The 25,843-nt window shown below is 44.3% G+C and overlaps 1 pseudogene; it reads left to right on the forward strand.

Moving 5' to 3' along the window:
• Positions 1 to 25,843, forward strand: part of LOC111966116 (integrin alpha-5-like) — an 87,601-nt pseudogene that overhangs the window by 18,719 nt on the left and 43,039 nt on the right.

Raw genomic sequence — 25,843 nt, forward strand, 5'->3', positions numbered from 1 at the left:
GTATTCCTTAAAGAGGTGGGGTTTCAGGTGTCTCCGGAAGGTGGTGATTGACTCCGCTGACCTGGCGTCGTGAGGGAGTTTGTTCCACCATTGGGGTGCCAGAGCAGATTATCACAGGAGGCTTTGCTCTGGGAGAAGGCACAGGACTCACCAGGCTGGGGAGACATGCAGGAGGCCTTGTCCTTGGCCGAGGCACCGGATACACTGGGCCGTGGAGGCACACTGGAGGTCTCGAGCAAAGAGCCTGCACAACCCGTCCTGGCTGTATGGTGACTTTGGCCCTGCACGTGCGGGGCGCAGGCACAGGACGCACTGCGCTGTGCAGACGTACTGGAGACAGTGTACAGAGCTGGCGCAGGATAACCCGGGACGAGGAGACGCACTAGAGGCCCGGAGAGCAGGGCTGGCACACTCCTTCCTGGCTCGATGCCCACTCTCGTCCGGCAGATGCGAGGAGCTGCGATGTAACGTACCGGGCTATGAACACGTACTGGAGACACCGTGCGCTCCACCGCATAGCACGGTGCCTGACCAGTACGACACTCTCCACGGTAAGCACGGGGAGTTAGCTCAGGTCTCCTACCTGACTCCGCCAATCTCCCCGTGTKCCCCCTCCCCCAAAAATTCTGGGGCTGCCTCTCGGGTTTCCTTGCCAACTGTGTTCCCTCATACCGCCGGTTCCTTTCTCCTGCTGCCTCCACCTGTTCCCATGGAAGGCGATCCCTTCCAGACAGAATCTCCTCCCATGTGTAAGATCCCTTGCCGTCCAGAATGTCCTCCCATGTCCATTCCTCCTTTTTACCACGCTGCTTGGTCCGTTGTTGGTGGGTGGTTCTGTAACAATTGTCGTCTGGAGAAGGAGAGGAGGGCCAAGGTGCAGCGTGGTAAGTGGTCATATTTTTTTATAAAATACGAAAACACTTGACAAACAACAAAAACGACAAACGAACAGTCCTGAAAGGTGAAACAAAACACTAAACAGGAAACAACCACCCACAAATAAAAGTGAGAAAACAGGCTACCTAAATATGGCTCCCAATCAGAGACAACGATAGACAGCTGCCTCTGATTGGGAACCACACCAGGCCAAACACACAGAAACAGAAAACCTAGACCTACAACATAGAATACCCACCCACATCACACCCATACCAAACTAAAAATAGAAACATACAAAGCAATCTACGGTCAGGGCGTGACAAGTATGTAAAAAATAAGAACCTAACCAATGACATCATATTCTTGCATTTTCTACAGAACTTCCAGATGACCTCCTGAGGGTGGAAGGCAACGTCTGTTCACCCATGAACAGGAACTGGCCATTGTCAATCTAGTGTTGTCAAACAACACCATCCGCCTACATCAACTATGAGAGCAAATCATTGCAGATCACACAACATTCCATAATATCAACCGTGTCAGTATGTCGACACTGCCGCATCTTGCGTCAACACCAACTTACGATGAAGCAGCTGTACAGGGTTCCATTTGAGAGGAACAGCGTTAGTCAAAGACCTCCTTGTCTGTGGGGTCACCTGCCTTGCCTGTAGCTTGTAGTTTTTGACTGAATGTGTCTGACCCAACCCACCCCCATCATTGTGTGAAAATGTAGACATTGTAGTTCTGTGTTTTGATTAAACACCATATTCACGGTACAGTAKATGCATTTTCTGTTAGAGAGTCCTGGACTTTGAAATATCACCTTGTGTGACACCATTAGTCTGCAAGGAGTTCTCCATCACCACGCCACCCTAGGGCTCTACAATACTGCACACATAATCATATGTCTGGATGCACTACATAATGCAGTTGTACAGGACGGACCAGAGCAGCCCAGGTTTGTTGTCATCTGGGATAATGTTGGTTTCCACCGGGCTGCTCTGGTCAGGGACTGGTTCATCAACCACAATAACTTCACAGTTGTATACTTGCCCCCTTACTCCCCATTTCTCAAACCGATTGAGGAATTATTTTTGGCTTGGTGTTTGGAAAGTGTATGACCGCCAACCACATGACCGCCTGCCTCTTCTGCAAGCAATGGAAGAGGCATGCGGAGACATTGAGGTGGGGTCAGTCCAGGGTTGGATATGACACTCAAGGCGATATTTTCCCTGTTGCCTATCCAGGGATGACATTGTTTGTGATGTGGATGAGGTGATGTGGCCAGACCCTAACAGAAGGCGGGATCCATAAACCATACACCCCATCCCTTTTAAATGTTTATTTTTATTTTATTTCACCTTTATTTAACCAGGTAGGCCAGTTGAGAACAAGTTCTCATTTACAACTGCGACCTGGCCAAGACAAAGCAAAGCAGTGCGACAAAAACAACACAGAGTTACACATAAACAAACGTACAGTCAAAACACAATACTCTTTGAAAGAGTAATTAAAATGGTGCACGTGTGTATCATTTTGTTGCAAAATTACAATTTTGAAAAAGGATTGTTAGGTTTTGATTGCAGAGTTTCATTTTGCCATAGAAGTGAGATGCCATAGAAGTAAGTGTTGTCTTATTTGGCTTGTTTGTAGAGTTTTGACACAATGAGTCAAATTCCGCAATAAGTGTGTAAGCAATCGCAAAAWWTTTTAAATTATATATCAACAAAAGCAGAAATGCCAATCTTATTTCTTTCTAGCAACAGAAATGATTCCAGAACAATCAGAAATGGTGGGTGTCAATCCTCTTGTGCTGTTTGAGGTGGAACGACCCTGATTCGAAACAGCAGTGTAGTGTACGTGTGGCTCTCTGCACCTGGGCCAGTTCTGTTGATTTGCAGGCCTCCTGCTCCACTGCACAGGACCAATGTCCTTTGGGAGGACATTTTTTTGCAGTGACATTAAGATCCGGTTCTGGAGATGGGATCATGTTTATCAGATCAACATTGGTGGGTGTGTAGTTTTTGTTTTAACTCCTGCTTTTGAAGGACAGTACTCAAGATGGGAGTTTGACAAACTATGTTTTCACCTGGATGCTGGGTAGTTTTGGTAAATTGTTAGGAAACCCTAATGARATTGGAACTGTTCCATAATTCTCAAAATAATATTTTCCAGTGCATGTTCCTACCTCATTTAGTCTTTGGATACAGCCTACTGTAGCAGCTTACAGGTTTTATGTGTGAGCGTTTTGCACAGTGCTCTCTCTCATTCTTCTCTAACTGTCCCAGCAGGCCCTGGTACTCTCATCATCCCTCTGCCTGTCCCATAAGAGTAAGGAGATCCTGGACAGCAGCACTACACACATGCTGTGTTTGTGTGAGTGCGTGTGTCTGTGCACGTGTGCCTGTGTGTAGTGCTGAGTGGATGACCAGACAAAATAGCAGTTGGGAGACAGACAGTCTGTTTCCCGGTTTGGCRTTGGCTCTGATCGAACCGTAGGCCGTGTGTCTGACTGAAGGCCGTGTGTMATGGCTTCATGTGGTCCAAAATAAGTTGTTACATTACAGTACTATTCAACTGGCATTCCCCTTCACAGTGGAATAGTGAGTCTGAAATAGCTCCAGTAATTCAGTCCAGTAATAATGTGACGATGCCATACTTGGTGTGCTTGTGACGGTCCCATTTGACAGTTTGTTGGCTTTGCTGACTGAAGACCATCCTCTTGTACAGCCATGCATTTTCTTTAGTGTATTGGCGTCAGTTCGTCGAGGCAGTGCGGCAGTTGGTTTCTCAAAGTGGAAGAGAGAGACCGTTGCTGCTGTAGCTGTTTACTCATTGGGTTTTGGGCTCAGGATAGATCTCAATATCTGGTAGGGAGGGAGGTCAAGAGTGCCACGGGCTCAGTTTGGGTCACTACACTTGAGCTAATTCAGTTTCCCCTTATGTGAGGAGATTTGATTTAGAAGTGTAAACTCTGTGAAGAGTTAGTTGAGTGACATCATTTTGTTTGGGATTTTGTTCAGGCCAGTCCCATCCCTAGCTGAGGTTTGGACTAACATTTTTGAAAGCTTCTTTACTTATTCTTTTTAACTCTTTGTGGAGCGGAGGTCCTCAACAGTGCATTTTCAGCAAACTCTTGTCTTGGCAGTTTTCTGGACTTAATTCCAGGTGATTCCTGCCTTGTTCATTTAAAGGCTCCAGTTCTGCTGCCCTTTCTCCAGTCTTTCCCTCATATGTAGACCTACCAGTTCCCTGGGAATCTGTCTGTGCCATACCATTCCCATTGCAGCCAGGGTTTACGACTGCAGGCGGCTGCAGGCGGCTGCAGTCACCATCTGGTAGTTCAACAAAATGTGATTGTGATTTCTTGCTATTTAGTCATAGCTGCATCTGTTTTTTTTCCTGGCTGGCTTAAAACAATTATAATAGTGTTCAAGTGCCATAAGCTTTGCAGCTGGGAGGAAGACCATTAACTGTGGAATGGGTAAAAAGCTGTGTTTGGGTGGGAAGGGGGCGAGAGGAATTTGGCTTCTGACTGCCTTTCTCTTGAACGTCATCATAAACTCTATTGGGTTAAGCCTGGGAAGATCAGCGGTAGACCAACAGTTTCCACCATTATATAATGCCCCTTCGTTTAAAAAAAAACCTTATAAATAGTGGGTGCAACCAGCAGCTTATATATTGCTGATTTCAGAAGCCTCAAATTAGACAACCCTCACCAGCAACAGTCTGTGTTTGTACTGAGGAGTCTGTGTTTGTACTGAGGAGTCTGTGTTTGTACTGAGGAGTTTGTGTTTGTACTGAGGAGTCTGTGTTTGTACTAAGGAGTTTCTGTGTTGTGTGCTCGACACTAGCAGCCTAAATCAATTAGTTTAATTAACGCTGAAACCATCAGACTGGGGTTGGTTGGGATCGTTAGTGGGCTGCTGATTGGGGAGGTGGGTCTCGCTTCGGGAGACGCAGGAAAGCCACTAATGTTTTTCTTCCACCCACACTGCCATTCCCAGCAGTAGATTGCTCAAAGACTCCGTACTAAACTTTATGCTGTTTATATTTCAACATAAAAATATGATGCCAAAATGAACACAATACATTTTTTGGGAAACTATGTTGGAATTATATCGTAATGAAAAGAACCCTTCCTATGATTGCACCAGTGCAGGATTGTGGGTTTCTTGGCTTTGGTTTAGCTGACCCTAAACCAAACCTCTACCAGCATGTTTCTGAAGTATTGTGGCTGTCACCTCGACGCAGGCTATGACTACATCAGAGTTGTGGTGAATCTGCTGGCCAGTCTAGAACCACAGTGACCTCATTGCTCATCATATGTTTTAGTGTCATTGACTGACAAATTGCTAAAACATATGATGTGGTTAGCTGATACGTAAAATACCTATCCAGGAGTTGTAAGATCTTACATGCATCCGCAACGCCTGGGCAGAGGATCGCACCTTGTGACTTCACTGGTGAAAGTGGCCTATGTTGACCTTCTATAATTAGGACCTCCCTCTTCTGACTGACTCTYTCTGTGCCGGAGATTGTTGATTCAAACTCTGATGTCGATATTGCAGTGTTGACTTTCCCTTGAGTTCCTCATACACTCAATAACATTCTCTGTAGATTTGAAGAGCCTGGTGTTTACATTAAGCAACTGAAATGACTCCATGTCCTTTATAGTATACCTCTCTTCTGCTCTGTCCTTATCCTCAGAGGCCCAGACGGTGTCCTCTATAGTAAAGTCCATGGAGAATAAGAGCACCTCCTCCCAGCTGCTCACTGCACTGAGGCTAGGAACCACTGTCACCACCGATAAATCTACGATAATCGCGAATTTCAATAAGCATTTTTCTACGGCTGGCAATGCTTTCCACCTGGCTACCCCTACCCCGGTCAACAGCTCTGCACCCCCCACAGCAACTTGCCCAAGCCTCCCCAATTTCTCCTTCACCAAAATCCAGATAGCTGATGTTCTGAAAGAGCTGCAAAATCTGGACCCCTACAAATCAGCTGGGCTAGACAATCTGGACCCTCTCTTTCTAAAAGTATCCGCTGCAATTGTTGCAACCCCTATTACTAGCCTGTTCAACCTCTCGTCTGAGATCCCTGCCGTGGTCATCCTCCTCAAAGTGGGAGACACTCTAGACCCAAACTGTTACAGACCTATCCTACGCTGCCTTTCTAAAGTATTCGAAAGCCAAGTTAACAAATGGATCACTGACCATTTCGAATCCCACCGTACCTTCTCCGCTATTCAATCTGGTTTCCGAGCGGGTCATGGGTGCACCTCAGCCACGCTCAAGGTCCTAAACGACATCATAACCGCCATCGATAAAAGACAATACTGTTCAGCCGTCTTCATCGACCTGGCCAAGGCTTTCGACTCTGTCAATCACTGCATTCTTATGACCGCCTGCCTCTTACCTTGGTTTCTCAAATGACTGCCTCGCCTGGTTCACCAACTACTTCTCAGATAGAGTTCAGTGTATCAAATCGGAGGGCCTGTTGTTCGGACCTCTGGCAGTCTCTATGGGGGTGCCGCAGGGTTCAATTCTCGGGCTGACTCTTTTCTCTGTATACATCAATGATGTCGCTCTTGCTGCTGGTAATTCTCTGATCCACCTCTACGCAGACGACACCATTCTGTATACTTCTGGCCCGTTGGACACTGTGTTAACTAACCTCCAGACAAGCTTCAATGCCATATAACACTCCTTCCATGGCCTCCAACTGCTCTTAAATGCAARTAAAACTAAATTCATGCTCTTCAACCGATCGCTGCCCGCACCTGCCCGCCCGTCTAGCATCACTACTCTGGATGGTTCTGACTTAGAATATGTGTACAACTACAAATACCTAGGTGTCTGGTTAGACTGTAAACTCTCCTTCCAGACTCACATTAAGCATCTCCAATCCAAAATTAAATCTAGAATCAGCTTCCTATTTCGCAACAAAGCATCCTTCACTCATGCTGCCAAACATACCCTCGTAAAACTATCTCTCCTACCGATCCTTGACTTCGGCGATGTCATTTACGAAATAGCCTCCAACACTCTACTCAACAAATTGGATGCTGTCTATCACAGTACCATTAGTTTTGTTACCAAAGCCCCATATACTACCCACCACTGCGACCTGTATGTTGGCTGGCCCTCGCTTCATATTCTTTGCCAAACCCACTGGCTCCAGGTCATCTATAAGTCTTTGCTAGGTGAAGCCCTGCCTTATCTCAGCTCACTGGTCACCATAGCAGCACCCGCCTGTAGCACGCGCTCCAGCAGGTATATTTCACTGGTCATCCCCAAAGCCAACTCCTCATTTGGCCACCTTTCCTTCCAGTTCTCTGCTGCCAATGAATGGAATTAATTGCAAAAATCACTGAAGTTGGAGTCTTATATATTCCTCACTAACTTGAACCTCTTTTTTGGCTAGGGGACAGTATTTTGACATCTGGATGAGAAGCGTGCCCAAAGTAAACTGCCTGTTACTCAGGCCCAGAAGCTAGGATATGCATATAATTGGTAGATTTGGATAGAAAACACTCTAAAGTTTCTAAAACTGTTATAATAATGTATGTGAGTATAACAGAACTGATATGGCAGGCGAAAACCCGAGGACAAAAATTCAGCCCACCAGTTATTCCAATGGCTGTCATTTTTAATATGAAGGGAAAACCTCCCAGATTGCAGTTCCTAGGGCTTCCACTAGATGTGAACAGTCTTTAGAAAGAGTGCCAGGCTTGTTTTTGGAAAAATGAGCTAGAATTTGTAGTTTTTCTAAGTGGCTCCCGTTTTGGCTGTAGTGTTTTCATGCGAGTGGATGAGAGCGCGTACTTTGTTGTTTATCTCCGGTAAAGACAATAACGATTCTCCGTCTTAAATTGTATTGTTTATTTACGTATTAGGGTACCTGAGGTTTGATTATAAACATTGTTTGACTTGTTTGGTAACATTTGGGATTCATTTTGTATGCATTTTGAAGGAGGGAAACCGGTGGATAAAAACCCAGCTAAACTGAGTTTTTGGGGATATAAAGAAGGACTTTATCGTACAAAAGGACCATTTGTGATGTAGCTGGGACCTTTTGGGGTGCCAACAGAAGAAGATCTTTGTCACGATCGTCGTACGAACTGGAAATATACTCAAACCAACGTGCAGCATGATTTGGGTTCCACATGTTTAATAAAGGAAATTTACAAAAACAATAAACAGCAAACGAAACGGGAAGTCATGGAGTGCTCACAGGCAACTACACAAACAAGATCCCACAAAACACAGTGGTGAAATGGCTGCCTAAATATGATCCCCAATCAGAGACAACAATAAACAGCTGCCTCTGATTGGGAACCATACCAGGCCAACATAGAAATCAACACACTAGATCACCCACCCTAGTCACACCTCGACCTAACCAAAATAGAGAATAAAAGGCTCTCTATGGTCAGGGCGTGACAATCTTCAAAGGTAGGGCATTTATTTTATCGCTATTTCTGACTTTCGTGGCGAACCTGCCTGGTTGGAAAATGTTTTTAATGCTTTTGTGTGCTGGGCGATGTCCTCAGATAATCGCATGGTGTGCTTTCGCCATAAAGCCTTTTTGAAATCTGACACAGCGGCTAGATTAACATGAAGTTAAGCTTTTTTCTGATGTATGATACTTGTATTTTCATGAATGTTAAATATGACTATTTCTGTAATTTGAATTTCGCGCTCTGCAATTTCACCGGAAGTTGTCGAAATGGGACGCTAGCGTCCCACTGATCCGCTAGCGTCCCACTGATCCGCAATAAGTTTTAAGCATCAGCTGTCAAAGCAGCTTACCGATCATTGCACCTGTACACAGGCCATCTGTAAATAGCCCACCCAACTACCTCATCCCCATGTTTTTTTCTCTCCTTTGCACCACAGTGTCTATACTTGCACATTCATCTTCTGCACATCTATCACTCCAGTGTTTAATTGCTAAATTGTAATTATTTCGCCACTATGGCCTATTTATTGCCTTACCTCCCTAATCTTACTACATTTGCACACACTGCATATATATTTTCTATTCTGTTATTGACTGTACGTTTGTTTATCCCATGTGTAACTCTGTGTTGTTTGTGTCGCACTGCTTTGCTTTATCTTGGCCAGGTCGCAGTTGTAAATGAGAACTTGTTCTCAACTGGCCTACCTGGTTAAATAAAGGTGAAATATAAAAAATAGTATACCTCTCCTCTGCTCTGTCCTTATCCTCAGAGGGCCAGACAGTGTCCTCAGTCTCTGTATGCAAAGCCCTTTCTAAGTCACAATTCTAACTCTAGCTAGACTGATCCCCTGCCAGATAAAGGCCCATTAAATGCTAATTATTCTGTATTTAGAATACTTTCAGATCACTATCAAGGTGTTATTGTGTGTGTGTGAGAGAGAGAGAGGTGAAAAAAACACACCCCTGTTTCCAGTTTGCTGATTAAAGCACTTCCCCCTTGTTGACTTTTTTCCCTTTGAAATGATGCCATCACAGAATACTTTTGGCATGTATACAGATCAGATTCTCAATAGATGTAGTAAGACTACTTTCTTACTACTTTCTTTGGCATTTTAGTGCTTGGGATTTTTTGCTTAATGGCTTTTGTTAAATTTATGGATTTAAGGATTTGTAAAAAAACATTTTTGGACTGTACTGATTAAAATGTTTATATCTTCAAATTATACAATATTTAATACAATTTGTTCAAAGGGTATTGCTCAAAAGCACATTTTGGAACACAGGAGCACAGCCAAACTTGTGCTCTGTATATCTCTCTAGGAATTGAAGAGAGGGGAAGCACTGAGATATGAGACATGAATGGACAAAGCAGAGCTCCACAGCAGTGTGGGTTATTAAAGGGATAATCCACCCCTAGAAATAAAAATCATGAAACTCCTGTCAATTTGGTGACAGTCTATGTTCTGTCAGTGGGTAAAAAAAAAAATCCCTATGATTTAACTTCTAAGTGGTTCTGTCTGTGAAAATCAGGAAATCGTGTAGGAACAGCGTCATAGCTACATAATTCTCGTCACTGGAGATGGGGGTATAACACACGATCACATTTCATAATGCTTTTAAAACAATGACCTGCTCTTCAGATCACCAAATCAGTCATTAGATGGTATGGGCATACTGGAACACATCCATCCGCTTATATCATCATATTTTGCTTAGATGTGCTCAATCTAAATAGTGTACCAAATTATTCAACTCTGTTTCTCCTTCAAGTACCATGTCGCAAATCGCCCTGTGTCTGTGGGAAACAGAGATATTACAGAAAGGAGGAGATAGGAATCCCATTGGGCAATAAATGGAGAAATGTCCCACCCAACTGACTGACCCATCACATTCACGTTGTAATGCTGCGTCACATGGTTACTAAGCTAATCGTCAAGCAATCCCGTCTCAATGTCAGGGTAGGAGTAGAGAAACCTGCCTATTTTCCTCAAGCTGGTCAGCCAGCACAGAAAGCGAGAGCATTGCATTGTGGGTTTGTAGTAGGCTTGAGCTGCAACAGATTTCCCAAAACAATGTTCACATGTTTCTACCAACCTTGTTATAATGACAAAATGAAACATTTGTTCATAAAATGTGTTTTCACATATTAGTGTTATTTATAGGAATTAGTGGTTTGGGGTGGATTATCCCTTCAATGAACAAGTGATGAACCATAGAATATGCTATGGAGTGAACACACTAGTGTCAAACTTCATATCTGCGTGAGTGTGAAGAGAGAGAGAGAGCCTGTCAGCTGTCTCATCGTGGGAATCCGTGATGGCAAAGGTTCTCTCGGATCTACATTATTCTACAGCCAGAGCTCCATTGTCTACTCTTCTGGGAGCTACCCTCCTCAGTCTAAACCCAGGGCCAGAGCACTTGGACTCTCGCTCTTTCTCCCCCAAATCCGGACGGCCATGTTTTCTTTTCCCTCTTCCAAAACAAGCCAAGGTTTTCTGCCAAAGCTTTGACTTGGGTTTGGCTTGCACTTTATCTCTTCTATACCCTCAGCTTTATGACCTGTCCCCCTGTTTGGCCTCAGTTTTGAACACCATAAGGTCTGGCTGACTCCAACTTCTTCTCTGTACTCCAATAGTCTCTTCTACCAAACCTTATTTCTATGTAGAAAGCCACGACCCATCTATAAGTCCTAACCAAGATGGGAACGTGTCGTGACTCTACAAAAGCAGTGCAGTCTGACAAGGATGAAAGTATGGTTTCACCAAGGCTGGTTTCTGAAATGAGGGTGGATCGTCTTGAGTCTGGACTGGAAATTGTTGAGTAGTTGTCCCCTGAGGGAAGATATTTAAATTTAGCGGTAACGTAAACTACCACGCATCATTGGGTGACTGACCTGGAGCAGGAAAGGGTGTGCTCTTCCTGTGTTTAGGAAGCCCCCTCTAGGCTCTACTCTACACTCACTGCCCTCATCTCTTCTGTTTTCTGCCCACTTCACTGTCCAGCACCATGCCAGTGATGATGGGATAATTGGAGCCTCGATGAGGTAATGACTACACTGTGCTGGTTCAGCCAGACTGTCTACTGGAAAAAATGTCTGCCAGTTGAGCCATGGCAATATGTCCTGGTTCAGTGGTTTGTCTAAAAGTTCTCATTACCTGGCTGTTTTGTGTTTCCTCCGTCATTGAATATTCTGTCTCAGTGATGTTTAACGTGGTCAGCTGTTCCTAAGACTCACCTGTAAGACCACTCGTTGCTGGTAGATCTGGTGAAGGGGTGTCCATGTTTACCACAGGGTTACAGCAGCTAGCTGTCTGTAACAGTCCTGGTTTTGCGTTTAGTTTAGTGCAGGGTTACAGCAGCTAGCTGTCTGTAACAGTCCTGGCTTTGCGTTTAGTTTACTGCAGGGTTAAATGGGTAAGCTAGATGTCTGTCTAAAAGGACAGGGCCATACAGCTGTGGAAACAGCAGTGTGACCCCACTTAGGCCTTCTGCTTTCTTGTTTTCCCATCGAATTTGCCCCACAGGGATCGCATGTGTGTGTGTGTGACCGAGAGAGGGAGATAATGTCTTGTGCACACATTACAGCAACAATTGCACATGGTTACAATGTTATGTAACATAGTACTGTACTAGAACCTGTTAGAATGTTGGAAGTAGGGRTATAGCTTTGTGAGCAGTAAAATGTATATACAGTGCATTCGGAACGTATTCAGACCCCTTGACTTTTTTCACATTTTGTTACGTTACAGCCTTATTCTAAATTGATTAAATTGTTTATCCCCCCCTAATCCATCTACACACAATACCCAAATAGTACAAAGCAAAAATCGTTTTTTAGAAATGTTTGCAAATTTATATAAAAAAAAACGGAAATATCACATTTACGTAAGTATTCAGACCCTTTACTTAGTACTTTGTTGAAGCACTATTGGCAGCAATTACGGCCTTGAGTCTTCTTGCGTGTGACGCTACAAGCTTGGCACCCCTGAATTTAGGGAATTTCTCCCATTCTTCTCTGCAGATCCTCTCAAGCTCTGTCAGGTTGGATGGGGAGCGTCGCTGCACAGCTATTTTCAGGTCTCTTGAGAGATGTTTGATCGGGTTCAAGTCCGARCTCTGGCTGGGCCACACAAGGACTTTTGCAGACTTATCCTGAAGCCACTCCTGCGTTTTCTTGGCTGTGTACTTGGGGTCGTTGTCCTCTTGGTAGGTAAACCTTCGCCCCAGTCTGAGGTCCTGAGTACTCTGGAGCAGTTTTTCATCAAGGATCTCCTCTGTACTTTTCTCCATTCATCTTTCCCTCGATCCTGACTAGTCTCCCATTCCCTGCCGCTGAAAAACATCGCCACAGCATGATGCTGCCATCACCATGCTTCACCATAGGAATGGTGCCAGGTTCCCTCCAGACGTGACACTTGGCATTCAGGCCAAAGATTTCAATCTTGGTTCCATCAGACCAGATAATCTTGTTTCTCATGGTCTGAGAGTCTTTAGGTGCCTTTTGGCAAACTCAAAGCGGGCTGTCATGTGCCTTTTACTGAGGAGTGACTTCCGCCTGGCCACTTTACCATAAATGCCTGATTGTTGGAGTGCTGCAGAGATGATTGTACTTCTGGAAGTTTCTCCCATCTCCACAGAGAAACTCTGGAGCTCTGTCAGAGTGACCATCGGGTTCTTGGTCACCTCCCTGACCAAGGCCCTTCTCCCCCGATTGCTCAGTTTGGCCAGGCTGCCAGCTCTAGGAAGAGTCTTGGTGGTTCCAAACTTCTTCCATTTTAGAACAATTGAGGCCACTGTATTCTTGGGGACCTTCAATGCTGCAGAATTTTGGTACCCTTCTCCAGATCTGTGCCTCAACACAATCCTGCCTCGGAGCTCTACGGACAATTACTTCAACCTCATGGCTTGGTTTTTGCTCTGACGTGCTCTGTCAATTGTGGGACCTTATATAGACAGGTGTTTGCCTTTACAAATCATGTCCAATCAATTGAATTTACCACAGGTGGACTCAAGTTGTAGAAACATCTCATGGATGATCAATGGAACAGGATGCACCTGAGCTCAATTTCGAGTCTCATAGTAAAGGGTCTGAATACTTACAGTAACAGTCAAAAGTTTGGACACACCTAATCATTCAAGGGTTTTTCTTTATTTTTACTATTTTCTAAATTGTAGGATAATAGTGAAGACATCAATACTATGAAATAACACATACGGAATCATGTAGTAACCAAAAAAGTGTTTAACAAATCTAAATATTTTATATTTGAGATTCTCTTGGCATTCTCTCAACCAGCTTCATGAGGTGGTCACCTGGAATGCATTTCAATTAACAGGTGTGCTTTGTTAAAAGTTAATTTGTGGAAATTATTTCCTTAATGCATTTGAGCCAATCAGTTGTGTTTTGACAAGGTAAGGGTGGTATACAGAAGATAGCCCTATTTGGTAAAATACCAAGTCCATATTATGGCAAGAACAGCTCATATAAGCAAAGAGAAACGACAGTCCATAATTTCTTTAAGACATGAAGGCCAGTCAATCTGGAAAATGTCAGTCGCAAAAACAATCAAGCGCTATCATGAAACTGGCTCTCAGGAGGACCGCCACAGGAAAGGAAGACCCAGAGTTACCTCTGCTACGGAGGATACGTTCATTAGAGTTAACTGAACCTCAGATTGCAGCCCAAATGAATGCTTCACGGAGTTCAAGTAACACGATCACGCGAATCAGGCCTTCATGGTCGAATTGCTGCAAAGAAACTACTACTAAAGGACACCAATAAGAAGAAGAGACTTGCTTGGGCCAAGAACATGAGCAATGGACATTAGACAGGTGGAAATCTTTCCTTTTGGTCTGATGAGTCCAAATTTGAGATTTTTTTGGTTCCAACCGGCATGTCTTTGTGAAACACAGAGTAGGTGAACAGATGAAGTCCGCATGGTGTGGTTCCCACCGTGAAGCATGGAGGAGGAGGTGTGATGGTGCTTTGCTGTTGACACTGTCAGTGATTTATATAGAATTCAAGGCACGCTTAACCAGCATGGCCACCACAGCATTCTGCAGCGATACACCATCCCATCTGGTTTGTGCTTAGTGGGACAATCATTTGTTTTTCAACAGGACACTGACCCAACGCACCTCCAGGCTGTGTAAGGGTTATTTGGCCAAGAAGAAGAGTGATGGAGTGCTGCATCAGATGACCTGGTCTCCACAATCACCTGACCTTAAACCAATTGAGATGGTTTGGGGTGAGTTGAACCACAGAGTGAAGGAAAAGCAGCCAACAAGTGCTCAGCATATGTGGGAATTCCTTCAAGACTGTAGGAAAAGCATTCCTCATGAAGCTGTTTCAGAGAATGCCAAGAGTGTGCAAAGCTGTCATCAAGGTAAAGGGTAGCTACTTTGAAGAATCTAAAATCTAAAATATATTTTGATTTGTTTAACACTTTTTTTGGTTACTACATGATTCCATATGTGTTATTTCATAGTTTTGATGTCTTCACTATTATTCTTCAATGTAGAAAATAGTACAAATTAATAAATGCGTCGGCGTGTCCAAAGTTTTGACTGGTACTGTATAAAAAAAGTTATTTCAGTTATTTTGTTATAAATGAGCAAACATGTCTAAAAACCTGTTTTCGCTTTGTCATTATGGGGTATTATGTGTAGATTGATGAGGGAAAAAAACAATTTAATCAATTTTGAAATGAGGCTGTAAAGTAACAAAATGTGGAAAAAGTKAAGGGGTCTGAAGGCACTGTGCCGGCTCTGCATCATGCTTAAACTGTTGAATAGAAGGTCTGGAATGTMTTTTTTATTTGATACCAGACCAAGAGCAGATATTAACAAACTATAATGACAGAAAATAATACCAATCTAACATTAATAAACTCATTCAGTGGATCTAAGTTGCTATACCTCTACTGTTATGTTGCTGGGGGAGGAAGCATGTTAGGTAGAGGTGACATATTGACATTTGGATGACTGCATGTTTCTTCTCTCTTCTTACAGCGTCAGTGTAGTGATTGGCGCTCCCAAGGCCAATACCAGTCAGTTCAACATCACAGAGGGCGGGTCCGTGTACTACTGCCCATGGAGTCTCGGCCAATCTGAGTGCCACAACATTGAATTTGACAATCAAGGTAAGAACCAATATGACCTCATTGCTTTAGGTCTTGATCACACCTTCTTGCTCTTGCAGTCTGAACATGTTCTGAATTACATTGACTTATCGACTCACAAGTGGTTTAAGCACTAACGTTTAAGTCAAACATCACAGCAGAATGCCAGCTGTCCTTTTCGCCCCGTCCCTGCTTCCTGTAACATAAACCTCTCATCCACTCCTCTCTTTTTATTGTCTTGACTGGTGACTGGAGCGTGAGACTCTTGAGAACGGGAGATTTTAGCGGATGGTTAGCAATCGTTAAGTTGGTCAAGCCGTGGTCCTGTTCTAAGCACTTCTTAAAGCCAATGGTCCATGGCCTCCAAGCTGCTGTAGCCGGCAGGTGATCATGTGTCTCTGTTCTACTTCACTGATCCTTTGTTTGACACGTTGGTTCCTGGAAACTAGATGCGCACACACAAACCCACACGCTACACACACCACACACACAACACACACACACACACCACACACACCACACACACCACACACAACACACACACACACACACCAACACACCACACACACCACCACACACACACACACACACACCACACACACCACACACCACACACACACACACTTGCACACCGACACCACAAACACATGCACGCACACACACACCCGATACAACACAAACACAATCGCACACATATACTTTTACGCTCATCATATGCTGCTGCATATATTATTATCTATCCTGATGCCTAGTCACTTTACCCTGCCTTCATGTACATATCTACCTCAAATACGTTTGCACATTGATCTGGTCTGGTACCCTGTATAAGCCTCACATTGATGTCTGGTACTGGTACTCCTGTATATAGCCTCACATTGATCTGGTACTGGTACTCCCTGTATACGCCTCACATTGATCTGTACTGGTACCTTCTGTATATAGCCTCACATTATCTGTACTGGTACTCCCTGTATATCGCCTCACATTGATCTGGTACTGGTACTTCCTGTAATAGCCTCACTTGATCTGCGTACTGGTACTCCCTGTATATAGCCTCACATTGATATGGTACTGGTACTCCCTGTATATAGCCTCATATTGATCTGGTACTGGTACTCCCTGTATATAGCCTCACATATTCTCTACTGGTACTTCCTGTATATAGCCTCACATTGATCTGCTACTGTACTTCCTGTATATAGCCTCACATTGATCTGGTACTGGTACTCCCTGTATATAGCCTCACATTGATCTGTACTGGTACTCCTGTATATAGCCTCACATTGATCTGCTACTGGTACTCCCTGTATATAGCCTCACATTGATCTGGTACTGGTACTCCCTGTATATAGCCTCACATTGATCTGGTACTGTACTCCCTGTATATAGCCTCACATTGATCTGCTACGGTACTCCTGTATATAGCCTCACATTATCTCGACTGGTACACCCTATATAGCCTCACATTGATCATGGTACTGGACTCCCTGTAATAAGCCTCATATTGATCTGGTACTGTACTCCCTGTATATAGCCTCACATTGATCTGCTACTGGTACTTCCTGTATATAGCCTCACATTGATCTGCTACTGGTATTCCTGTATATAGCCTCACATTGATCTGTACTGGTACCTCCTCGTATATAGCCTCACATTGATCTATGTACTGTACTCCCTGTATATAGCCTCACATTGATCTGGACTTACTCCTGTATAAGCCCACATTATCTGCGTACTAGATATAGCCCTCACATTGATCTGACTGTACCCCCTGTAATAGCCCACATTGATCTGGTACTGGTACTCCCCTATATAGCCTCACATTGATCTGTACTGTACCTTCTGTATAAGCCTCACATTGATCTGTACTGGTACTCCCTGTAATTGCCTCACATTATCTGTACGCTCCCTTATATAGCCTCACATATCTGTATTGTACTCCGTATAAGCCTCACATTGATCTGATCTGTAGCTCTGTACTTCCTGATATAGCCTCACATTGATCTGTACTGGTACTCCCTGTATATAGCCTCCATTGATCTGTACTGCTACTCCCGTATATAGCCTCACATTGATCTGGTCATTGTACTCCCCTGTATAGCCTCACATGATCTGATTCGTACTCCCTGTATATAGCCTCACATTGATCTGGTACTGTACTCCCTGTATATAGCCTCATATGATCTGGTACTGGTACTCCCTGTATATAGCCTCACACTGATCTGTACTGGTACCTCCCTGTATATAGCCTCACATTGATCTACTGGTACTCCTGTATATAGCCTCACATTGATCTGGTACTGGTACTTCCGCTATATAGCCTCACATTGATCTGTACTGGTACCCCTTATATAGCTCCAATTATCTGTACTGTACTTCCTGCTATCATGCCTCACATTGATCTGGCACTGGTACTCCCTGTATATAGCTCCACATTGATCTGGTACTGGTACTCCCTGTATATAGCTCCACATTGATCTGGTACTGGTACTCCCTGTATATAGCTCCACATTGATCTGGTACTGGTACTTCCTGAATATAGCTCCACATTGATCTGGTACTGGTACTTCCTGAATATAGCTCCATTCTTGTGTATTTTATTCCTCTTGTGTTACTGTTTAATTTTTTTTGAATATTTTTTTACTATTTGGGAAGGGCTCGTAAGCAAGCGTTTCAATGTTAAGTCTACGCCTGTTGTATTCGGCAAATGTGCTAATAGTTTGTATTTGATTTGATCCCTTTGAGCATGTCATTAGTGTCTTTCTTCTTGGGACAAAAAAGTGTTTTGGGAGTGTTTTAGACAAGGGTTTCTTCCCTTTAGGCTAGATACAGTATGTGTTCAGTCGCAACCCCAGGGCATATAGGGAGAACAAATACACAGTCAAAAGAAACGGCCACTACATACAATGACAATAAATACAATTATATATTTGTTCTCGCCAAAGAGCTTCATTTGAACCTGAATGTAAAGGGTAGACATACAGTAAACCTTCCTGGGTTTATGGCTCATTATTGTGAGCTCTTCAGAGAAGTGTTCCAGTGACTGGACAGCTGAAGGTCCCATCGACCTTTACAGGAATGATGAAAGAGTAAGTTAAGGAGTGACAGAGTTGTAGGAGAGAAGAATCTGCTGTGTATTGCGTATATTAGAGCCCCATTTTACAGCAGATCACAAGGAATCAAATTACTGGTTGCTCCTTTCTTCTGTTTTCCTTCCTTTTCTCTTCCAACAGATTAGAAAATGTGTTGCACATCCTTGGATGCTGGCTGAGGGCCATGATCGTCACAGTGATGTAATGTGCAGCAGGGCATTGGGGTGAAGGATAGTCCTTTGGGGTTTTGGACAGTGGGCTTTGAAGGCGCACATTTGATTTGTGAGGAAGAGCCAATTCCGCCATCTGGGCCAGCATACAAGAGCCTAGCACCTCTGTCTGTATGACAAAGGAAATATGTTTTCCTTATTTGCTTATGACATGGTTAGAGCTCAGCTAACTGTGGTAGATATTATACCGGTAATATATTAGTATTGACCCTTTATATGAGATGTGTGTCTGTTTTTGTGCCATTTTTCAGGGTCTCCCCTAAGTATGGGTGAGGTCTTCCCTGAGCCTAACCAAGAGGCCTCCCTCTCCACTTCCCATTCCAATGAGATAAGAAGAGACAGCCCAGGGATCTGAGGGAGGGAGAGGGACAGGGGGGGGGGGGAATCAGAGCCCTGTTTCTATCTCTGAACCATCTTCCCCTACCACCAGTAACTCCCCCAGGGCCAGCTAATGTGATGAGTGAATTTGGCCACTTGTCTCTGACCGCATCCGCCCTGTACTCTAACCCAGGATACTCATCTAAGGGGTCTYCTCTCGCAAAGTTCAAAGGGGAGAGTCTGTGGACACACGCCAGACCTCACCCTACCCTCTGCTGTCCTGTCCCAGGAGAGAGAAGGGTAGAGGGGCACTAGTCACGTCAGCACAAAGTCTACCCAAGTTCAATGAAAGGACGTTACATGACATGTTATTGCCACAAGTGTCTGCTGGATTTTTCTTTCTTGTTTGTATCAAAGCCGTGTTTGTCTGGCTTGTCCTGCCTCTTAATCTTAACCTACTGATCTTTTCATCATTCCATCCGTCACACTGTATGAACGCCAATATAGCGCCTCTGACATGGACAATAAGAGCAGTGACAGACACGGAGCTCAGAGCACAGCAGCTCATTGAGAAGTGAAGTTAGAGAACACCCCAACGTCAGTTCTGTATGGAGTTGATAGTCTTGGGCTCTGAACGTAGCGATCATGTCATTGACATAACTGTAGAGATGTCATGTTGAATATCATTTTCTGTTTTACCGTGACCAGGTGGTCAAGAAGAATCCATCTACTATAGTTCTGAAACATGAATAATAGATGGATTTCCCTGCTGATACTCATGGTTGCCGGGGTAGTGTGTCCTAAATAGAAAGTCCTATTTGTCTTGCATGTCTCCTCAGTGTCACCCCCTCACTTTATCAAATCAAAGGCCCCTGAGTTCTGAAAATAGTCTTGTAGATTATTGCAGTGCAGTTAAAGGAACAAGCCTCTTTAGATATTTTTATGTGTTAGGCATGTTATTTGTGGTATCGCTAAAGCGTGTCTTTCCACACATGATGGAGGTGACCACATGTATTATGGTAGGGAACAGGGGTGCTGTGAGCCCATGAGTAATGCTGAAGGGGAAGCCTGGTGACGTTATATCTACTGTGACGTTATTAAAGGACCCTAATCCCCACTGCTTTCCTTCCAGGCCAGGGGGGAGACCAAACTCACTGAGAGAAGGATGAAGCAAAGCAGGAGAGGGGAAGAAAAAGGAACAGAACGAGAGAGAGAGTGATATACAAAGGGATGAACAGAAAGTGGAGAGGGAGAGGGAACACTTGCGAGAGAGAGATGCATGCCTAAGAGGTTGCTAGGAAGAAACAGAGCCAGAGCGTTTGTTTTCCTTGGACGCAGTCCCCCCCCCCCCCCTTTCTTTCTTTCTTTCCACCAAGACATGGAGCAGAGCAGGCCCTCGCCCAGAGCTGACACACAGCCTGCAGATGAGGCTGAAACACAGCCTGCTTTCCTCACATCCACAGGTCACAACCTCTGGCTCACACCACCAGGCCCCCTTCCCCGACAGATAGATATGGCTCTGTTGCAACACTTGTGGTTTAGCGCTGGAGAGTGGTGGGAAAAAAGAAGTGGGCTGGGGTGCGGTTGCTGGGTACAAGTTCCACTGGATACGTCTTGTCCGAATTCCAAGCCTTTAGAATACTTGTTACAGGATGTTTCACGGTATGTACACTGTATAAACCGATTTGTTTGGATTTTGTGTCTCACCATGGCAACACAGATGTTGCATCAGTCTTGCCAATAAAACGTCCTGTTTGAACCTGTTTGAACCTGACTCCTGCAGCCATGTCTTGTCCTGTCACAGAGGCTGCATCCTAAATGGCACCCTATTCCCTACATAGTGCATGTCTCTGGTCAAGAGTAGCACACTATATAGGGAGTATGGTGCCATTTGGGTCTCAGACAGCGATGGAGTAGAGCTCTGGGTTACAGGCCAGGTGGCCAAACAGAGTCAGGGTCAGTGTGGTCACCAAGAGCTGGACCAGTCAGAGAACTCASGTTGACATCTGAACAGTGAGGACCAGAGCCATAATGAGGAATATTAGGCTCTGGTGAGCACCAAATACCTTCTAGTTTTCCTCTGTTTCTCTCTGGAAGGTTCTTCATGAGAAACTTGATGTGTGTTAGTGTTTAATGATGCAGTAAGTAAGTCCTGTAGTAGCAGATGTTTGGATGACGTTGTCTGGAGCCTCCAAGAGAAGAACAACAATGATTCATTAGGGGCTTTTTTCAGTCATCACTCATACACTCAGTTTAGTTGTTGTTCTGTCTTCTTCCCAGGGAACCGCATAGTCACTGTCAATGGCACAGACTACCAGGCTGAAGTCAAGTCCCACCAGTGGTTCGGCGCCACCGTCCGTTCCCACGGAGACACCATTCTGGTAAGACGACACTCAGAGACTGAGACCAGGTTGAGAAAGTCAGTTTACTTTCAATGTTGGTCTCTATAGCCCAGAGTCCCTCAACTGTTATGATGTCTGGCGTTCATGTCAAGGGGTGGTTTAAACCTCTTCCTGTGTTTCCATCGAGTTACACAGGGTGTTGTTTGTAACTGAAAAAACAACTCCCTCCTCTGCCCCCCCCCCCCCCCCCCATATAGGCATGTGCCCCCTCTACTCCTGGAGAACCAAAGCAGACATGCCCAGTCAGATACCACGGGAACCTGCTACCTCTCTGTCAAGAACTTCACCAAGTTTGTGGAATATGCTCCCTGTCGCACAGGTAATCCTTCTTGGTTTTTCACAAAGACATCATCCATTTTCTAATGCTCTTCTCTGCCGACCGACTACCCCACTACCCAACTACCCAACTACAGGTGACTCCTGTGGCCTACCTCTGACACAGCAGCTGTCCACACAGCAGGCTATTAGACAGGGGTTAAGTGCTGCGCCTGAAGGCCACAACAGAAGGGATGTATATAGTCTCAAGTACACCTACTGAGTAAACACTTCCAGCGACATCACACATTAGCTGTGGGGAAAGAATATACCTTTATCAGATGCAGTCAATTATGTTATCCCGTATTGACCAAGTGTATCCCTACTGCTGGTAATGGCTGGCTGGCTTGGTTCTGTTCACAATACCCAGTTGAGTCATCACGTCRAGGTTCAAAATATTTCCAAAATATCTACATTCTGAAGTATTGGTTTAATATGAGGACATTTATGGTTCTTTAAATTAGCTTTTTCAAATCGGACTGATGTATCAACCTTTGCCTCTGTTTATTTCAGAATTCATTAACGAGGTTGGTCAGGGCTACTGTCAGGGGGGATTCAGTGCTGATTTCACGAAGGTAACACTCCTAAACACTTCCTCTCAGTTCAGTACCAGAGGTTTATCAAATACTATGGATTGCAAACACACATGATCTCGCTCATGATTCTGTCTCTTTCTCTGCTGCTCTCGCTCTCTCGCTTTCAGGATGGGAAAGTGGTGCTTGGAGGACCAGGCAGCTTCTTCTGGCAAGGTACAGGGTTTGACAACCCCCCCGGACCACAAGCAAATAAGTTGTAGCAGTATTCTGAAGTTATTTGTGTGAAACCTGAGAGAAACTTTCCATTCACTCCCTGTTTCCTGCTTCCTGTGTCTCCTCAGGTCAGGTGATCTCAGCAGCCAAAGAGGAGATAATCAAGGCGTACTATCCAGGGTACTTCATGCAGTCTGTGGAGGGACAGACCCAGACCAGACAGGCTCAGATCAAATATGACGACAGCTACCACGGTAAGACATTCCTCTCTCGTAATTCTATCACTCTCCTGATCCCTTTGCGTTCCAAACATGCTGGTTTCCTGTGTAGGCTACTTGAGTTTGAGAACTATGATTTGGAAACGTCACCGCGTTCCCTCTAACCCTCTGACCTCTGATAAAAGGTGGATAGATGCAGAGTTGGGCAAAGTACATGTCTTTATCCATAGATTACACTTCAGGAGTAATGGAGGTGTATGGGTTCTGAATGCTTGATATCATATGACTAATGTCTGCTCTCTCTTGTGGCCTTGCAGGTTACTCTGTTGCAGTTGGGGAATTCAGTGGAGATGACGTGGAAGGTAAAGACATCTGTACCGCAGACTTCCACAGGCCTGGCTGCAGGTCAGACAGCCATTAAAGGGTTCAGATTGTTTACTATACCTGAAGTGAACTCAAACTGAACTCACCTACACAATTCTGTCCCGCTACTAAGCTGGAAAGACTGCGATCGCTGGAATTCCAGACGGCTGTGACCTTTGTGATATTTCCCCTCCTAAATCTTCATTTTTTTCTCTGTTTTCCCCCTGTCTGTGCACTTCTCAGATGTTGTGGCTGGGGTCCCAAAAGGGGTCATGCTCTATGGTTTGGTAAGAAAACCTCATCACCGCTCTCATTTTGAGTGGAATATCGTAACACAGGCCTAATACACTATACATATGTTGGACCTCAGYGATTTTGACCATGTGTTCTGTGTGTGTGTCTGCTCTCTGCAGGTGTCTGTTTTAAATGGCACTGATCTGAAGTCCATGCTCAACTACACTGGCGAACAGGTAAGCCACAAACCTCATCTCAAACTCATAGCTGTTTTTTTCAGACAGACTCTGCGGTTCCATAACTAGCTGTTTCTCGTGGCAACTCTTAATTTCCTGAGTCAGTSTATACTGGAACACTGATGATATAAGCAAAATAATTTCCTTTACAAGTCTCTGCTAACTGGATTTCAAGCCATCTGTGGTTTGCTGTAAAGCATAATTATTGAAGTTAAAGTGCAGAAGCAATTTTCTCCAAATGAGCAGCATGATCCTTTCTGCAAATGGAATGGAAATAGCGTGTGCCCCTTTTAATGGTGCTGATTGGTTCAGCTGAGTAAATAAAATCATACGTGTATTTGCTTACCCTGGGAGTCTGGAAATTAAGATGTTTCTGTGGCTTTGCTACTTCAGATAGAAATGTATTATACAGACATGACAAAAAAGACTAACTTAACAGCTTCAAGTTAGACCAAGCAAGCACCATCATTTTCATTGACCATTTTGTCTCTGTTAGTAGTCTCTTCTACAGGATCTCTCTTAATTCAAGTAGATTTACTGTCATTTCTGTTAGAAGCCCCTTTGCTTAAAAGCAGCTTTTCTATTTTGAGCCATTTTGAACCCAGATAGATAGTGATGTTGACAGGATGTACTGATGTTTACTCAGATGGGCTCCTATTTTGGGTATGCTGTGGCCACAGCCGACATCAATAACGACGGGTGAGTTCTCTAAGAGTCGAACATGACATTCTAATGAAACATTGTCATACAGTATGTTCTCGCCCATGAGCAAGATTTAATTTATCCAATAATGTTATGGGAAAAGTCAGTCAACATCAATAATGAAGAATGAGTAGGAGTCGATTCTCAGACAGCTGACATAGTGGCGTTCTCACCCTTTTTAATGATATGGGTGGTGGTGAGACTGGGTTTCTGACCAATGACTACTTTTATGGGAAATGTGTCTTTTGTGTCTGTACTAGGGTTGAGAAATTGTAAAAAATAATTTCTCTAAAGCCTGGGAATTTTAGGAAAGCTTACTGAATTTGCCACATTAGTCTGTACAATGTATATGTCTGTGACCGTGTGTTTCTCTCTCCTCCCCTCAGGATGTCGGACCTGTTGGTGGGAGCTCCCATGTACATGACCCGAGGGTCAGACAGCCGTCTGGAGGAGGTGGGCCGTGTGTACCTCTATCTGCAGCGTGGACCACTAGACCTGAAGCCAACTCTCAACCTGACCGGGACCCAGGTGTTTGGGAGGTTTGGCAGCACCATCGCACCTCTGGGAGACCTCAACCAGGACGGATACAATGGTGAGAGGTGTGGTGGTAATACTGGGGCTTTAAGGGACAGAAGAAAGCATTATTTGATTGAAAAGTGAAACCTTTCCTCTTATGGACCGTTSGTGTGTCAGGTTATTGATTTTGAGACTACTACATGTCGTTTTTGTTGGTCTCATGTAGTTAATTCCAAGTCCTAGTAGTCTGGAAAGTTCTGAGTGATCTCACGGTCTTCTCCTGTTCTCTCCTCTTCTCTGATTGGTAGACTTGGCCATCAGCTGTCCTTTCGGTGGAGAGGACCAGCAGGGATTGGTTCTCATCTACAACGGATTCGCCGGTGGGCTCAGGGACACACCCTCTCAGGTCATAGCTGGCCAATGGGCTTCAGGCACAGTGCCGGCCAGCTTTGGATTCGCACTTCGAGGTGCTAAGGATCAGGACATGAATGGCTACCCAGGTGAGTGACAAGACCAGTGAATTTTTAAAAACATCTCTCATAGTTCTGGGTGTGCTTATACTGTGTACTTGTTGTTTACTTGTAGTCTATGAACTAGAAATGTTTTTTCACAACAGATCTTATTGTTGGTGCTTTTGGAGTTGACAAGGCGATTTTGTACAGGTAATTTCATTTTACTCATAACCTTCTATCTGTCAAACTATTGAGGGATTTTTTTAATAGTAGTAAAAAAATAGTGTCGAGTTAAGAGGTTTACCCAAAGGTCTGCCTGTATCATATGTAACTTCAGCCCAAAGGTCTGCCTCTATCATATGTAACTTCAGCCCAAAGGTCTGCCTCTATCCATAGTGTAACTTTCAGCCCAAAGGTCTGCCTGCTTCATATGTAACTTCAGCCCAAAGGTCTGCCTCTACTCATATGTAACTTCACCAAAGGTCTGCCTCTATCATATGTTAACTTCAGCCCAAAGGTCTGCTCTATATATGTAACTTCACCAAAGGT

The sequence above is a fragment of the Salvelinus sp. IW2-2015 genome, linkage group LG7 (genome assembly GCF_002910315.2).
Source record: "Salvelinus sp. IW2-2015 linkage group LG7, ASM291031v2, whole genome shotgun sequence".
Lineage (NCBI taxonomy): Eukaryota > Metazoa > Chordata > Actinopteri > Salmoniformes > Salmonidae > Salvelinus > Salvelinus sp. IW2-2015.